This window comes from Salvelinus fontinalis, chromosome 27, assembly GCF_029448725.1.
Source record: "Salvelinus fontinalis isolate EN_2023a chromosome 27, ASM2944872v1, whole genome shotgun sequence".
In the NCBI taxonomy this organism is placed as follows: domain Eukaryota; kingdom Metazoa; phylum Chordata; class Actinopteri; order Salmoniformes; family Salmonidae; genus Salvelinus; species Salvelinus fontinalis.
Window position 1 is genome coordinate 19,172,982 of NC_074691.1, and position 17,339 is coordinate 19,190,320.

Genomic DNA, 17,339 nt, shown 5'->3' on the forward strand with positions numbered 1-17,339 from the left:
ACAACTAATCTCTCAATTCAATTCAGTTTAATTCAAGGGGCTTTATTGGCATGGGAAACATATGTTTACATTGCCAAAGCAAGTGAAATGGATAAACACAATTGAAATGAACAATAAAAAGTTAACAGTAAATATTACACTAACAAAAGTTCCAAAACAATAAAGACATTACAAATGTCATATTATGTCTATATACAGTGCTGTAACGATGTGCAAATAGTTAAAGTAAAGAAGGGAAAAATAAATAAACATAAATATGGGTTGTTTTTACAATGGTGTTTGTTCTTCACTGGTTGCCCTTTTCTTGTGGCAACAGGTCACAAATCGTACTTCTGTGATTGCACACTGTGTTATTTCACCCAATAGATATGAGAGTTTACCAAATTAGATTTAAAAAAAAAATCTTTGTGGGTTTGTGTAATCTGAGGGAAATATGTGTCTCTAATATGGTCACACATTTGGCAGGATGTTAGGAAGGGCAGCTCAGTTTCCACCTCATTTTGTGGGCAGTGTGCACCTGGCCTGTCTTCTCTTGAGAGCCAGATCTGCCTATGGCGACGTTTCTCAATAGCAAAGCTATGCTCACTGAGTCTGTACATATTCAAACCTTTCCTTAATTTTGGGTCAGTCACAGGTATTCTGCCACTGTGTACTATCTGTGTGTGTGTGTGTGTGTGTGTGTGTGTGTGTGTGTGTGTGTGTGTGTGTGTGTGTGTGTGTGTGTGTGTGTGTGTGTGTGTGTGTGTGTGTGTGTGTGTGTGTGTGCGCTCTCTCTCTCTCTCTCTCTCTCTCTCTCTCTCTCTCTGTGTGTGTGTGTGTGTGTGTGTACTCTCTCTCTCTCTGTGTGTGTGTGTGTACTCTCTCTCTGTGTGTGTGTGTGTGTACTCTCTCTCTCTCTCTGTGTGTGTACTCTCTCTCTCTCTCTCTGTGGTGTGTGTGTGTGTGTGTGTGTGTGTGTGTGTGTGTGTGTGTGTGTGTGTGTGTGTGTGTGTGTGTGTGTGTGTGTGTGTGTGTGTGTGTGTGTGTGTGTGTGTGTGTGTGTGTGTGTGTGTGTGTGTGTGTGTGTGTGTGTGTGTGTGTGTGTGTGTGTGTGTGTGTGTGTGTGACTGCTTCTTGGAAGTGCTGGACATTAGGTATGCTGTCCACCCCCTCTCTATATTCAATGTGAATGTGTCACAGACAAATGATGTCACAGCTATCCATCACCTCAGTGTAGGAAGACATCTGTATTGTATTCTGCTATCGGAAATCAATCAATCAAACTAAGGTCTGGAGGCCTCACTCCCCTGGTGACCTACTCAGACCACACAGGACAACTCAATCCATCTCAGAGCTCTTTTTTTACCTATTAGTCTCTCTGTATATTTATATTTTAAACCTTCGGCTGTATAGTGCCCTGCTGTGAAAACCTTTTCTTCAGGGTTACTGACAAAATGCTCACCCTGACCCTCTGTTTCACCCAATTAAAGGATAGGAAGCAGAAATGGCTGCCATTGTAAAAATAAATACAAATAAGTTGAGTCAACTTGAAAAATCATTGTAACCAGCTGCAACACAATTTCTATTTTTTTCAACTTTTGGGCAAGAAAGTTCTGTTAACATGCATTCCTGAGTTGTCTCAACATATTTGCAAAGTAAACTAGAAAGCGTATTGCAGCTGGATGCCTTGACTCAACTTTTGATTACGTCGTCCCTACTTAAGGATGTAAGGATATCATTAGCTGAACTATACATTTTAAGTTGGATGAACTATACTGTAGATGTTCGCTCAACTACATGGAAATGATTTTGTTATCGACTGTTTTGTTTGAGACAAGTATGTCAAGTCCCCTTTGAATCCTTTCCAGATTCAGACATGATCCGATTAATGGACCAGAGTTTTTTAAATAAATGTTTTGTAGAATCATAGTGAAGACATCGAAACTATGAAATAATGCATATGGAATCATGTAGTACAGTGATCCCTCGCCACTTCGCGGTTCACTTATCGCGGATTCGCTATTTCGCGGATTTTCATAATGCATTTTTTTTTTTTTTTTGGTGCATTGTGCTCTGCATTCTGATTCGCTAAAAACTCACTCCCGCTTCTTGTATCAAATGACAAAGCCACAAAGCGACGATGAAAGAGAAGAGGGAGAAGAGGACACGAGAGATGAGGAGGAAGGACTAACGCTTGGTCGCTTAGCAACCATGGTGCGAATGGTCACTGAACTTAAGCGAGTAGCTGAGGAATGGGACCCTTTGATGAGCCGTTCATTACAGTTCTCCAACGTAATCGATGGTGGCATGTCGGTGTACAAGGATCTTTTTGCAAAGAAGAAAAAAGAGCGACAACAGCTGCCTATCACTATGTTCTTCTCCCGAAAAAACACACCTGCACCGCGGGCTTCAGAAGAAGAGAACACTGCAGAGCGCAGTCAGGATGCAGCGGCCCAGTCTGAAGAGCAGTGAAACGGCCTACACGTGAGTCACTGTATTTGTATACATGTAATAGTTGCTAATTGTAAAAAAAAAAAAAGTTTTCTATTTCGCGGATTTCACTTATCGCGGGTCATTTTCGGAACGTAACCCCCGCGATAAACGAGGGATTACTGTAACCAAAAAAAGTGTTAAACAAATCAAAATATATTTTATATTTCAGATTCTTCAAAGTAGCCACCCATTGCCTTGATGACAGCTTTGCACACTCTTGGCATACTCTCAACCAGCTTCATGAGGAATGCTTTTCCAAAAGTCTTGAAGGAGTTCCCACATATGCTGAGCACTTTCCTTCACTCTGCGGTCCAACTCATCCCAAACCATCTCAATTGGGTTGAGGTCGGGTGATTGTTCTTGGTCAAATAGCCCTTACACAGCCTGGAGGTGTGTTTTTGATCACTGTCCAGTTGAAAAACAAATGATAGTCCCACTAAGTGCAAACCAGATGGGATGGCGTTTCGCTGCAGAATGCTGTGGTAGCCATGCTAGTTTAGTGTGCCTTGAATTCGAAATAAATCAGAGACAGTGTCACCAGCAAAGCACCCCCACACCATCACACCTCCTCCTCCATGTTTCACAGTGAGAACCACACATGCAGAGATCATCCGTTCACCTACTCTGCGTCTCACAAAGACATGGCAGTTGGAACCAAAAATCTCAAATTTGGACTCATCAGACCAGAGGACAGATTTCCAATGGTCTAATGTCCAATGCTCATGATTCTTGGCCAAAGCAAGTCTCTTCTTCTTATTGGTGTCCTTCAGTAGTTCTTTCTTTGCAGCAATTCGGCCATGAAGGCCTGATTCACGCAGTCTCCTCTGAACAGTTGATGTTAAGATGTGTCTGTTACTTGAACTCTGTGAAGCAGTTATTTGGACTGCAATTTCTGAGGCTGGTAACTCGAATGAACTTATCCTCTGCAGCAGAGGTAACTCTGGGTCTTCCTTTCCTGTGGCGGTCCTCATGAGAGCCAGTTTCATCATAGCGCTTGATGATTTTTGTGACTGCACTTTCCAGAATGTCTGACCTTCATGTCTTAAAGTAATGATGGACTGTTGTTTCTCTTTGCTTATTTGAGCTGTTCTTGTCATAATATGGACTTGGTCTTTTACCAAATAGGGCTGTCTTCTGTATACCACCACTACCTTGTCACAACACAACTGATTAGCTCAAACGCATTAAGAAGGAAAGAAATTGTCACGCCCTGGCCTTAGTATTCTTTGTTTTCTTTATTATTTTAGTTAGGTCAGGGTGTGACATGGGGAATGTTTGTGTTTTGTTGGTTTTGGGTGATTCTATGGTAAAGGGGGTGTTGGGTGTAGTATATGGGTTTGTGTTGAGTACATGTGTCTAGCGTTGTCTATGTTGGTTTAGTTGTCTAGGAGAGTCTATGGTTGCCTGAATGAGTTCCCAATTAGAGACAGCTGATTTCTGTTGTCTCTGATTGGGAGCCATATTTAGGGTAGCCATAGGCTTTCATTTGATGTGGGTAGTTGTCTATGTTAAACGTTTGTAGCCTGTGTGTGCACATCGTTTATTTAGCTTCACGATCGTTTATTGTTTTGGTTAGTTCGTAAGTGTGTTTGTTTCGTTTTGCCTTCTTCATCAATAAAAGGAGATGGCTTATTTTCCTAATGCTGCGTTTTGGTCCGTCAATCCTCCACACGATCGTGACAGAAATTCCACAAATTAACTTTTAACAAGGCACACGTGATAATTGAAATGCATTCCAGGTGACTACCTCATGAAGCTGGTTGAGAGAATGCCAAGAGTGTGCAAAGCTGTCATCACGGCAAAGGGTGGCTACTTTGAAGAATCTGAAAATATAGTTTGATTTGTTTAACACTTTTTTGGTTACTACATGATTCCATGTGTTATTTAATAGTTTTGATGTCTTCACTATTATTCTACAATGTAGAAAATAGTAACAATAAAGAAAAACCTTTGAATTAGTAGGTGTGTCCAAACTTTTGACTGGTTCTGTATATATCCTGACTAACCACATACCAGTTACAACAATCTCACTAATGGTTAAAACAAATCCACTTATTTTTTGGTATATCTCGTGTAATGCATCATATTTCAGCCTCTGAATACAACTGGCTGAAATGCACTCTGGGAATTATGTTAATGAGACACATGTATTTTAAGCCAACACAGTATTTTAAGTTGCGGGTCTCAGCAAACTAAACTCTCTTGCGTGATCACCCCCGCTATATGTGTTGCAAACGTCATTATTTACGTTACTCACATTATGCCAAATCATTGCGTTAGAGGAGAATTGCATGTCAGCTCAACAATTTCCCAAGTTAAGTCCAGCCAAATGTTTCATCCACAAAATAAAAACAATAACTAAGGTGCTGGGGCACCTGTTTCCCCTCATAAGGATTCCATCTTTAAGCTACAGTACATGGATTTTTAGTTGCATATTTTCCAGTATACTATATCAGGGTTTCCCAAACTCAATTCTTCCTCTCTTTTACTACTGTTTTCCTCTCATCACCCCTTTCCTAGCTCTCTCCCTCCTTTCTCACCTCCATGTTCGGTTAGCTGTGTGTGTGTGTGTGTGTGTGTGTGTGTGTGTGTGTGTGTGTGTGTGTGTGTGTGTGTGTGTGTGTGTGTGTGTGTGTGTGTGTGTGTGTGTGTGTGTGTGTGTGTGTGTGTGTGAGAGAGAGAGAGTTTGTCGCTGGTTGAGGGTTGTGTGGGAGGCAGCTCAGAGCGTTTCCCAGTGTTTCCTGTGACCTACATGTATCCTAAGGAGCCTGTCAAACTGACAGACACAGCATGGTGTTAATCCACGCACGTGCACACATACACACAGACACACATCCACACACCCACTCATGCACGGACAGAGGATGAACTACACACAACACACGCCAATCAAAAACATGCATATGCACTCACACACACATACTCTCTGGAGGTCAGTTGTATAGCTCAGAGCGCTGTTAAGCATGAAACCAAGAGATGGAACAGTTAAGTTTGTATTTTAAAAACATAAACAATTAATAAAATCCATCAACTGATCAGATACAGATCTTTAGCCTTTCACGATGGGGATTAGACCCTTATCTACAACCATTAGGCCCTTAGAGACTAGTATGTGGCCCTTATCTATGGGCCCCCATCATAATGCATCGGTGGGGAGAGGGAGATAATCAGCTCCTCTTCAGACCCTTAAGCTTCATTCGCCTCATCTGTCACTCGGACCACATCACACTGACTTAGCTTCCAGCACTGTCACCATGGACCATGATGTCTGTACCAGTGGAGGCTGCTGAGGGGAGGACGGCTCATAATAATGGTTTGAACGGAGCAAATGGAATGGCATCAAACACATGGAAACCATGTTTTTGATGTATCTGATACCGTTCCACTGATTCTGCTCCAGCCTTTACCACGAGCACGTCCTCCCCAATTAAGGTGCCACCAACCTCCTGTGGTCTGTACACTAGCTTAGCTTCTAGCCCTGTCACCATGGACCATAATGTCTGTACACTAGTTTAGCTTCTAGCCCTGTCACCATGGACCATAATGTCTGTACACTAGCTTAGCTTCTAGCCCTGTCACCATGGACCATAATGTCTGTACACTAGCTTAGCTTCTAGCCCTGTCACCATGGACCATAATGTCTGTACACTAGTTTAGCTTCTAGCCCTGTCACCATGGACCATAATGTCTGTAAACTAGTTTAGCTTCTAGCCCTGTCACCATGGACCATAATGTCTGTACACTAGTTTAGCTTCTAGCCCTGTCACCATGGACCATAATGTCTGTACACTAGTTTAGCTTCTAGCCCTGTCACCATGGACCATAATGTCTGTACACTAGTTTAGCTTCTAGCCCTGTCACCATGGACCATAATGTCTGTACACTAGCTTAGCTTCTAGCCCTGTCACCATGGACCATAATGTCTGTACACTAGTTTAGCTTCTAGCCCTGTCACCATGGACCATAATGTCTGTACACTAGTTTAGCTTCTAGCCCTGTCACCATGGACCATAATGTCTGTACACTAGTTTAGCTTCTAGCCCTGTCACCATGGACCATAATGTCTGTACACTAGTTTAGCTTCTAGCCCTGTCACCATGGACCATAATGTCTGTACACTAGTTTAGCTTCTAGCCCTGTCACCATGGACCATAATGTCTGTACACTAGTTTAGCTTCTAGCCCTGTCACCATGGACCATAATGTCTGTACACTAGTTTAGCTTCTAGCCCTGTCACCATGGACCATAATGTCTGTACACTAGTTTAGCTTCTAGCCCTGTCACCATGGACCATAATGTCTGTACACTAGTTTAGCTTCTAGCCCTGTCACCATGGACCATAATGTCTGTACACTAGTTTAGCTTCTAGCCCTGTCACCATGGACCATAATGTCTGTACACTAGTTTAGCTTCTAACCCTGTCACCATGGACCATAATGTCTGTACACTAGTTTAGCTTCTAGCCCTGTCACCATGGACCATAATGTCTGTACACTAGTTTAGCTTCTAGCCCTGTCATCATGGATCATGATGTCTGTACACTGGCTTCACAGGGTGACAGCTTGACAGGGGGCTGATACTCAGCGTCATATTTAATTTTAAAAAATGCTCTGGCACTAAGTAAGATGCATGGAACTTCTATTTGAGAGAAATACATACAGGAACATTAGAGTTGTAATATTTGGGATCGTATGCAAAGCATGAGTTGATTGATGGTAAAGACTTTAATCACACAGACAGACCTCTCTAGCCTGTTGTCCATGCCGGGTCCTGGAGGACCACAGTGTGCGTGGTTTTTGTTCCAGCCCAGTCTAACACTCCTGATGCTATTCAGCTTAATGAAAGGGTTGATGATTTGTTGACTAGTTCAATCAGTTGGTAAAGGGCAAGGCTGGGACAAACCTCTGGCCACACTGTCGCTCTCCTCGGTACCAGGAGAGAAGCACACTGTTGTAACTGATTTAGTAGGTCGCATCAGGCAACAGGAGCTCCAGTGGAGCTGTTTAATTTAATTCAGAACACTTTAATCTAGTGTGTAGCCCAGCGCTGGTTTACGTATTAACTGTACCTCGGGGGCATGTGTCTGTGGTTAGCCATTATTAGCAGTTAGCGGTGCTAGGAGATGAGAGGACTCCAGACCAGCCAGTCACTATTATGGTCTGTTTGGATGACTCAAACCCCTTCTCCCAACTCTTTATCAGATCAACCATGAGCACACAAACCGCTCAGGGCCTATGGGTGAATTAAGTATCTCTTTTTGATTTTATGAGCGTGTTATTAGTCGATTGTAACTGTTAAGTTAGTCTGCATGCAGGGAATAGCTGTTGCTGCTTTGTTGTGTGCAACAGGGATGTTTTATAAGCTGCTATGTGTTGCGTGTTCAACTGAGTCTGTTCAAGGCTGTAGACTAATTAGATAGCAATGAAAAAAAGGCTATTTTCGAAGTTGTTTTGGTTGACATTAAAAGGGGAACTGGGAAAGGAGAGAGAGAGAGGGGGGAGTGTGTGCGTGCGTGCGTGCGTGCTTGCGTGCATATGTGTGTGTGGACCCCTAAAATGAGATTGGACCCCTTCAGCAACAAAGGTGTTCTCTCTCCTGTTTGGATTGATCTGTATTTAAAGGTCTAATGCAGACATTTTTATCTCAATATCAAATAATTTCTGGTTAACAATTAGTTTTTTCCAACTGCTTACACACGTTTTCAAAACTGTATCCTTTTTTCAAAACTCTACACACAATTCCCAAAACTGCACACACAAAATGCAAAATGCCTCACATCTCCTTCAAAATGTAACACTGCATTCAAAATGCCATAAACACATGTCAGAATGAAGCATTTGCATCAAAATTGCAAACACTGCTTTCATAATAGTACATTTTTGGATATACCATGTAAACACTGTTGTTCTAAATCTAAAGCTCTTTGGTCTTTCATAGGCTTATATCCACATTTCAATACAATGTTCTACAGTGAAAGTAATCTGCTGAAAGGGGTAACAAGTACACTGTAAACACCAATGCAATGTAGAAACAGAAAATATTTATTAGGCCAAACATTACTGTTGTATACAGTAGCATACAACAAAACCATAAACATATGTAAACCAAAAGTATATTCTTTAGAATACAGTAAAGAACACAATTGTGTGTGTGGGGTCCCGGGAGGGGGGTGGGGGGGGGGGGGGGGGGGGGGCAGTCCAGGAATTGGTAGGGGGGGGGGGGCAGTCACCAGTGCTAAGCTACGCTTCATCTCTTCTCCGGCCTGGGTCTGGCCACAATACTTCGTCCACATCACAAGATACGTTTTCTCTTGCCAAACATCGAGGGAAGTATCTCCTAGCATGGCGTATCCAACCTTGGACAGAGGCAACCTCTATGTCCCCACAAGCGTCCTCCATTGCCTGGAGAAGCGGCATGCGGGCATAGGGTTGGCGATCATACACTTTCCAGCGCCAGGCTGAGAAGAATTCCTCTATGGGATTTAGAAAAGGTGAATATGGGGGTAGGTAAAAAACTACAAATTGTGGATGGGTGGCAAACCAGTTTTGGACCAGAACAGCCCGGTGAAAACTAACATTGTCCCATAAAACCACAAATCTAGCAGGCTCCTGATCTGGATCAGGGACAAGCATTGTGTAAATTGCATCCAGAAAAGTGAGCATATGGCCGGTGTTGTACATGGTGTGGCATTGTGATGGAGGACCCCGTTTTGAGTGATGGTAGCACACATAGTTATATTACCCCCACGCTGTCCAGGGACATTGGTAATTGTCCTCTGTCCTATTACATTTCTTCCGCGGCTAATTACATGGGCATCCAGCTCCAACACTCTCTGTAACAGACAAAAGGATATACAGATGAGTAAATATGGTATGTCTGAAGTACTGGAAGTAGTGTTGCATACATACCTCTACAAAGTAATGTTGCATATTCTTGACTCTGTCAGAGTTTCTCTCAAATGGCACCTTGTAAAGTTGTTTCATCGTCTCTCGGTGCCGTTGGAGGATGCGTTGTATGGTCAACAGGCTTACAGCATTGATGTTGTTAAATATGGTGTCATTATTCAAGATATGCTCTCATCTCTCGATTCCTAATTGCATTGTTGGCCAAAACCATATTTATAATTGCAGTCTCTTGTACATCTGTAAACAAGCGTCCTCGTCCTCCATGATGTCTTTGCCTTTCCACTCTGTACAGAATTCAAACACAGTATGTGTTCAGCATAGGAACTGTAAGCAATGTACAAAACAATGTAGTACACCATGATAACCAACCTCATTCATTCAATCCAGTGCAGTAAATGGATGGCTTAGAGTTACAAATGTTTATGCAATACTATGCAGTCATACGTATTTTACAGTACATTACTGTAATGCTAAAATAGTCATTAGATAGTTGCATACCTATTCTCATTTCTGAAGGTTCGAATTATGGACGCCACTGTATCTCATCTTGGCATAGTTCTGTTATAATCTCCACCCGGCACAGCCAGAAGAGGACTGGCCATCCCTCATAGCCTGGTTCTTCTCTAGGTTTCTTCCTAGGTTTTGGCCTTTCTAGGGAGTTTTTCCTAGCCACCGTGCTTCTACACCTGCATTACTAGCTGTTTGGGGTTTTAGGCTGGGTTTCTGTACAGCACTTCGAGATATTAGCTGATGTACGAAGGGCTATATAAAATAAACTTGATTGATTGATTGAAACTGTAAATCGACTGTACTCTCAGTCCAGCCTCTCTCATGGTCAAACCGTGGTTGATCACATGATCAACAAGTGTTGCCTTAATCTCATCAGAGATGGCTCTCCTTCCTTCTCTTCTTTGCCCTCGTCCTCTTCTTCCTCTTCCTCTCCCTCCTACTCCTCTTGCTCTCTGTCCATTGTTGGCATCCATTGTTCAAAACAGGTCATCTGACCTTTGACCTATTTACAGTTTTTCTCAGTCGCTTTGGTGCATTTTTCACATCATCCCTAACATGTGCAAAATAATAAGTGCATTTCTCAGAACAATTTGTACAAACTGCAATATACAATAGATATGTTTCTAAAGCTAGTCAGTCACTAAAAACCCTTAGTACATCTCTCAAAAGTAAATATTCATGCGATCGTACACCTTCCCCCTCCATGCTGAAAATAACTCCTCAATTGGGTTAAGGAATGGTGAATAAGGTGGGAGGAATTCTATGAGCATCCTCGGGTGGGTCACAAACCATAGCCTTATGATGTTTGATCGATGGAAACTCACATTATCACAAATGACCACATACTTTGGCAAATCCTCTCTAAACAGACCCCTCTCATCATCAGGGATGAGAGCCCTGTAGAGAGTCTCTAAAAAGATGAGTAGATGCTGGGTGTTGTATGGCCCTATAAGGGGGATATGGGTTAGGACACCATGCTCCGAAATAGCAGCACACATGCTGATATTTCCTCCCCGTTGGCCTGGCAAATCCACAGTAGCTCTGTGACCGATGATATTCCGACCCCGCCTTCTGCATTTGGTCAGGTTGAAGCCAGCCTCATCCACGTATACAAAGTTGTGAGAGGGTTCACTTGATTCCAACTCCATTATACGCTATATCCCAGAACACACAGTTGAATTTGTTTTGGTAAGGAAGAGTGACATAAAATGTACATATATTGCATGTTCCTTCCACAGCAATGGAAATGTGTGCAGTTTATGCTTACTGTACTATGTATCACTATAAAATGTTGCTGTAAAGTAGTTACATAGATATATGTTTTACCTGTACATGCTGGTACCGTAGCTCCTTAACTCTGTCCTCATTCCTTTGGAATGGTACACGGTACAGCTGTTTCATACTCATCTGGTTTCTATGCAGCACCCTGTCGATGGTTGAGATGCTAACCGTATGGATGTTTTCAAAGACATCCTTGTCTTCTATAATGGTCCTTTGTATTTCCCTGAGTCTCATGGCATTGTTTGCTCGGACCATGGTGCAAATAGCCTCCTCCTGTTGAGGTGTGAAAAGGCGTCCTCTGCCCCCGGTTTGAGGTAATCTTGCAGTCCTATGCGGGGAAAAATGCAGTGATGCATCGCACACTTTCACATAGACAAAAACTATGCGAACACACATTTTACTGTAAAACATACAGGTGGGTGCATGTAAGGTGCAGTATATATCTGTATAGAGTATATTTCTGTATGCTGCGAAATACAAGTGGACTACTGTAATATGAAGCATTGTAGGAAGTATACAGTATACTGCTTATATACAGTAACAGTGCACTGTACATTGGTGGACATAGCTGTTCTCTCTTCGAAACGTTTGAACTATTGAGGACACGGTTGATCTCCCAATATTCGGCTGCACCCTTCGACCCGCCTCAGCCATTGTAAGGCCATGATTGACAACATGGTCTACAATAGTGGCCCTTGTGTCATCAGATATGCGCCTATGTCCTCTTCTGCCTCTTCCTCTGTTTTGCTTTCCACCACGCATCCTTGCTCCTCTTCTTCCTCCTCTTGGCTGTTGACCCTGTTCGTTTCCTGGTCCATCCATTATTGGAAAATTGCAACTCTGTGTTGTGGTCTGTCTATATATGCTTGCCAATTGATTCTTCATGAGATGCACCTTTGAGCAATTTAGACAACTGGTTGATTGTTGGTTGAACTAACACTTTACATTCCTTCATGAGTGAGGGTCAATTTCACCTGCACCATTCATCAATTCACGTTTTTGCACAAAAGGTCTAATAGAAATGTGTAAAACTATGCTTGACAGTTTATGACAAATAGTTCAACAATTTTGCATGTAATGTCTTATGCAAGGAACTAATGCCTAGATGTTTTGAGGGGTAAGACTATTCAACAGAGAACCATCTACTATATTTTGATCAACATGACATGAGCAATTGATAATGTGGAAAAAAGCTGACACTTGTACATTATCAATTGCAATTTGTTCAAAGGAATAAGAAATTGCTTTAATGATGTGCACAAGTGACTAGATGATTTGGAATTTGTACAAGTAGTATCAAGAATTGCACTTTTGATCTAAGAAATGCACCAAAGCGACTGAGAAAAACTGTATTCACTGCTTTACTGTATACTACAGTAAAGCAGTGATTGGTTAGTGATCTTATTAAGCTATTAGTGTTTGCACATGTGAGGAGTGTGTGTGTGACCTGGTGAATAAGTGTAGCATTTTGATTGGTTGTGTTTGGAAAAGGAAAGCAAGTCACTTCCTGTTAGATTTTTGTGTTTTAGGTAGAGAATTGTGTGTAGTGTTTTGAAAAAAGTGTTTTATGCAATTGACAACTGAGTCATAGGCTGAGAAATAGCTTATGGTTTTGGATATTTGGTGTGTAGTTTTGCACTTTGAGTGAGAGGTTTCAAAACTCGTGTGACATGAAAAGATTTTGTGTGTAAGCAGTTGGAAAAAACTGTAAGTACCTTACTGTGATTGTTACCAATTAAAATATTTTTTTAAATTACAAAAATATCTTCTTAGCAATTTATAAAGCAATAATTAAGCTAGGACTTTCTGGGAGTGGTCTGAGTGGGGAAGGGAAACTGAAACCTAGCTTTTATTGATCCTAAAACAGACAGCCCTGTGTGTGTGTGTGTGTGTGTGTGTGTGTGTGTGTGTGTGTGTGTGTGTGTGTGTGTGTGTGTGTGTGTGTGTGTGTGTGTGTGTGTGTGTGTGTGTGTGTGTGTGTGTGTGTGTGTGTGTGCGTTGTGATTTTATGGCCAGTTTCTCAGTTTGAAAAGGCCTTGGATATATACAGCCTTTGAGCATAATTGATGCTTTTCAGGTTTAGCTGTATCATGGTACTGCACACTTTTTAGAAGGCAGATAATGATCTCTGTATGGCAGACTACACTAATGTTGTCACTACACAGGTTCCAAAGGGGTTCTTCGGCTTTTGGTTTCAGGTAGAATACTTTTGGTTTTCATGTAGAACCCTCTGTGGAAATGGTTCTTCATGGAACCCAATAGGGTTCTAACGGGAACCAAAAGGATTGTACTTGGAACCAAAAAAGGGTTCTTCAAAGGGTTCTCCTATGGGGTGTTACGCCCTGACCTTAGAGATCCTTTTTACTCTCTATTTTGGTTAGGTCAGGGTGTGACTAGGGTGGGTACTCTAGTTTTTGCATTTCTATGTAGGCCTGGTATGGTTCCCAATCAGAGGCAGCTGTCTATCGTTGTCTCTGATTGGGGATCATATTTAGGCAGCCATTTCCCACCTGTTGTTTGTAGGATCTTGTTTATGTATTGTTGCTTGTGAGCACTGCATAGCTTCACGTTCATTTTGTTCTGTATTGTTTTGGTGAGTTTCATTTATTAAACATGTGGCACTCTACACACGCTGCGCCTTGGTCTAATTCTTTCAACAACGATCGTGACATGGGGACAGCAGAAGAACCATTTTAGGTTCTAGATTGCACCTTTTTTCCCAAGAATTTATGGATGATACATAGATTAGTGGCATCAAACAGGCATTATTCCTCCTGCCTCAGATGGGCACAAAGTGGCACCTGCCTCTCCATGATAGCTCCTTAGAGCACACATGACCTGATATTGGGTGTAGGTGATACCTTGATACTAGTGTACTACATCAAAACACTCACCTGTATAAGCATGTACTCTAAATCGGCTTGAAGGGTTTTTGGCCAACTATAGTTGAATCAAATCTCACTTTAATATGCGTGTGACAGAGTTTCACGTTTTTGAAATACTAAAATCAAATCCAGCTGTGCAGAGGGATTTGCCAGAGGCTATACAGAGACAGTGGGCTAGTTGGCTTAAAGAGCATTCAGAATATCCTGAGATATTCATGTTATTACTAATGTCTTCAGAGCTTAATCGATTATTTCCTGTTTGCTGTGGTGGTATTTCAACACATCAATCTCAATTATCCTTTTATCCTGAATACTTTTTATATTCTTATGTTGTTGCTTAACAGGTGAAGATGAGGAGGCTTACAGAGGAACTGAGAGCTTCCCTGAACTCCTGAGTCACCCTGGCTTGTCGTCGGGCAGAGCAGAGAGTGTTTTTGACTGCCCTTTTGGCTCATATTTAAACATGGATCGGCAGCTAACACAATGCATGTAGTGCAGTAGAGAAGTCGAATATCTGACCCTTTATCAGGAGAATATCTGCCTACTGGAGGATGAAAATAATGACCTTTGGATTGCTGGGTTTAAAACCAAGGGGGAGTTGTCTGTTATTGTATGATACTTCAGTGAAATTTCATTAATAAAACTATTTTGAAGCTCATCCAAATTGCTATCTAGATTTCCTTTCTAATAGGTGTGCAAAAGCTATTTGGAACAGTTTGAACGCACAGAAAGTACAAAGGCTATAAAGCCAAATGTCTGCATTTTACCCCTTGCTGCACAATAAAAAATCCTTAAAGAATTGTTAAAGAAGAATCTTTGATTCTTTGTACTTAATGTGTGTGAAATATTGGAGTATGTGAAGCTAAAACAAAACATTTGAATGATTTATATCTGAAAAATGGATGAATAATTTATTATGAAAATAAAGTAGAAAGTTGAAAATCGGTGTTCAAATTATTTGGTCTTGACAGGTAAGATGGTACCTGATTGGAGTCACTCCATCACTTAGAGGGAGAGGGAGAAATATAGAGAGAGTAGGAGACAGAGACAAAGAGAGACAGAGAGACAGAGAGAGACAGAGAGAGCCAAAGAGAGAGAGAGAGAGACAGAGCGAGATAGAGAGAGCCAAAGAGAGAGAGATAGACAGAGAGAGAGAGCGAGAGAGACAGAGAGAGAGCGCCGAAGAGAGAGACAGAGAGAGATAGAGAGAGCCAAAGAGAGAGATAGAGAGAGAGAGAGAGAGACAGAGAGAGCCAACGAGACAGAGAGCGACAGAGAGAGATAGAGAGAGCCAAAGAGAGAGAGAGAGAGAGACAGAGAGAGCCAAAGAGACAGAGAGAGATAGAGAGAGCCAAAGAGAGAGAGAGAGACAGGGAGAGAGCAACAGTGAGAAAGAGCGAGAGAAATAAGAAACATCATGCCAGCTGCATTTGACACATCTCCACACATCCTCTTCTCTCTTGAGTTTTAATCAGGCACTGAGGACTGCCCTTAGCTCTCAGGGCTCAGAGGCTTGTCTGTCTACTGGGTGGTGAGAGGACATTTTTAACCCCTTTATCCTGTCCTCAACTCTGCACTCTCCACTCCTCTTTTTCCTCCTCTCTTTTCCTCCATTTAGTAATATAATATATGCCATTTAGCAGAGGCTTTTATCCAAAGCGACTTAGAGTCATAAGTGCATACATTTTACCTGAGGGTGGTCCCGGGAATCAAACAAACTATTCTGGCATTGCAAGTGCCATTCTCTACCAACTGAGCTACAGAGGACCATCATTCTAAAGCGTTGAGTCAACCATTACCATTGCACGTAATGGGGCAAGAAGTATGCACTCAGTAATGATCCAAGTGATCCAGGGGGAACCAATGCAATATTTCTCCACATATTCCCCTGGGAAGCTGAGGGGATGAGTTGCACAAATTTATTCACTAATCAAAATAATAAACAGACAATGTGTTCGTTTTTCATGTTTATAATAATAATGATAGTAAATAACACATGGTAAATGGTATATGTTTATATTATTATCTTGTACATATGACAAATAGCCTGTACTTTAATTTGATTAACCACACAAAGACATGTAGAGATCAATAAACTATAGGCTACTGCTGTACTACTTTTGGTTGAATTTACAAAACATTATACAGATTGGGACTCCACATAGTAGTTTTATACCTTCCCAACTAAATGTGCAATTATCTCCTAACACCAAAATAGACTCTGTAGTTAGCAGAGGTAGACCATTCTTCTGTCGTCTAGCTAGTGAAAATAAGTGCTTTGTCTCCCTCTGCAGGTACATGGGGGTTATCAAATCAAATTGTATTTGTCACGTACACATAGAGTGCAGTACTACTTAAAAACACAAAACAATACACGCAAATCTAAAAACGAAATAGAAAGGAATTAAGAAAGGTAGAAATATTAGAACAAGCAATGTCAGAGTCCGGAATATAAATATATATGTATATGATGGTGTGTATAGACATTATGGACAGTATATGAATAGAAAAGGTGAGTACAGCAGTAGTTATATAGGATGACTAGAATACAGTATATACATATGAAGTGGGTAAAACAGCATGTAAACATTATTAAAGTGACCAGTGTTCAATGACTATATACAATACAGTCTCTAAGGTGCAGGGTTGAGTATCGGGTGGTAGCCGGCTAGTAACAGTGACTAAAGTTCAGGGCAGGGTATTAGTTCCAAATGCCCATGCTTACTTAAAGGGCTTACTTAAAGGCCCAGTGCACCTAAAAAATAAAATGTCCTATGTTTTATATATATTTCCACATTATGAGGTTGGAATAATCCTGTGAAATTGTAAAAATGAGAATACTTCCCTTTTAGTGTAAGAGCTGTTTGAAAAGACCACTGAAATTTCAACCTGTTTTGGTGGGATGGTGTTCTGGCCTGACTGGTGACATCACCAGGTGGTAAATGAGTTAATAGACCAATTACAAAGAGAGTTTTAAACCTCTCTGCCAATAACAGCTAGTTTTCAGTTTTCAGTTTCCCCACCCAACCCAGACCACTCCCAGACAGTCCTAGCAAAACTGCTATTTGCTAAGAAGCCGTTTTGGTTTATTTTGTACCATTATAATTAAAAACAATCATAGTAAGGTACTTAGTTGTTTCCCAGAAATGATATAATATTGAGATAAAATGGCTGCAATGGACCTTTCAGTTGCCTACATGACCAGCATGTCACACAAAATGAATTGCCACCTAAAACAATGGAAATTGATCTCTAGAAGAAAAAGAATATGTGAATGTTAGCTGTA

The 17,339-nt window shown here is 41.4% G+C and overlaps 1 long non-coding RNA gene across 1 annotated transcript in view; it reads left to right on the forward strand.

Annotated features, from left to right (window-relative positions):
• Positions 1 to 14,995, forward strand: part of LOC129825238 (uncharacterized) — a 32,658-nt gene extending 17,663 nt beyond the window's left edge. Inside the window, exon 2 of the long non-coding RNA XR_008754837.1 lies at positions 14,398 to 14,995. This is a non-coding gene — a long non-coding RNA (uncharacterized LOC129825238). The remainder of the gene's footprint in view (positions 1 to 14,397) is intronic.
• The last annotated feature ends 2,344 nt before the right edge of the window (positions 14,996 to 17,339 follow it).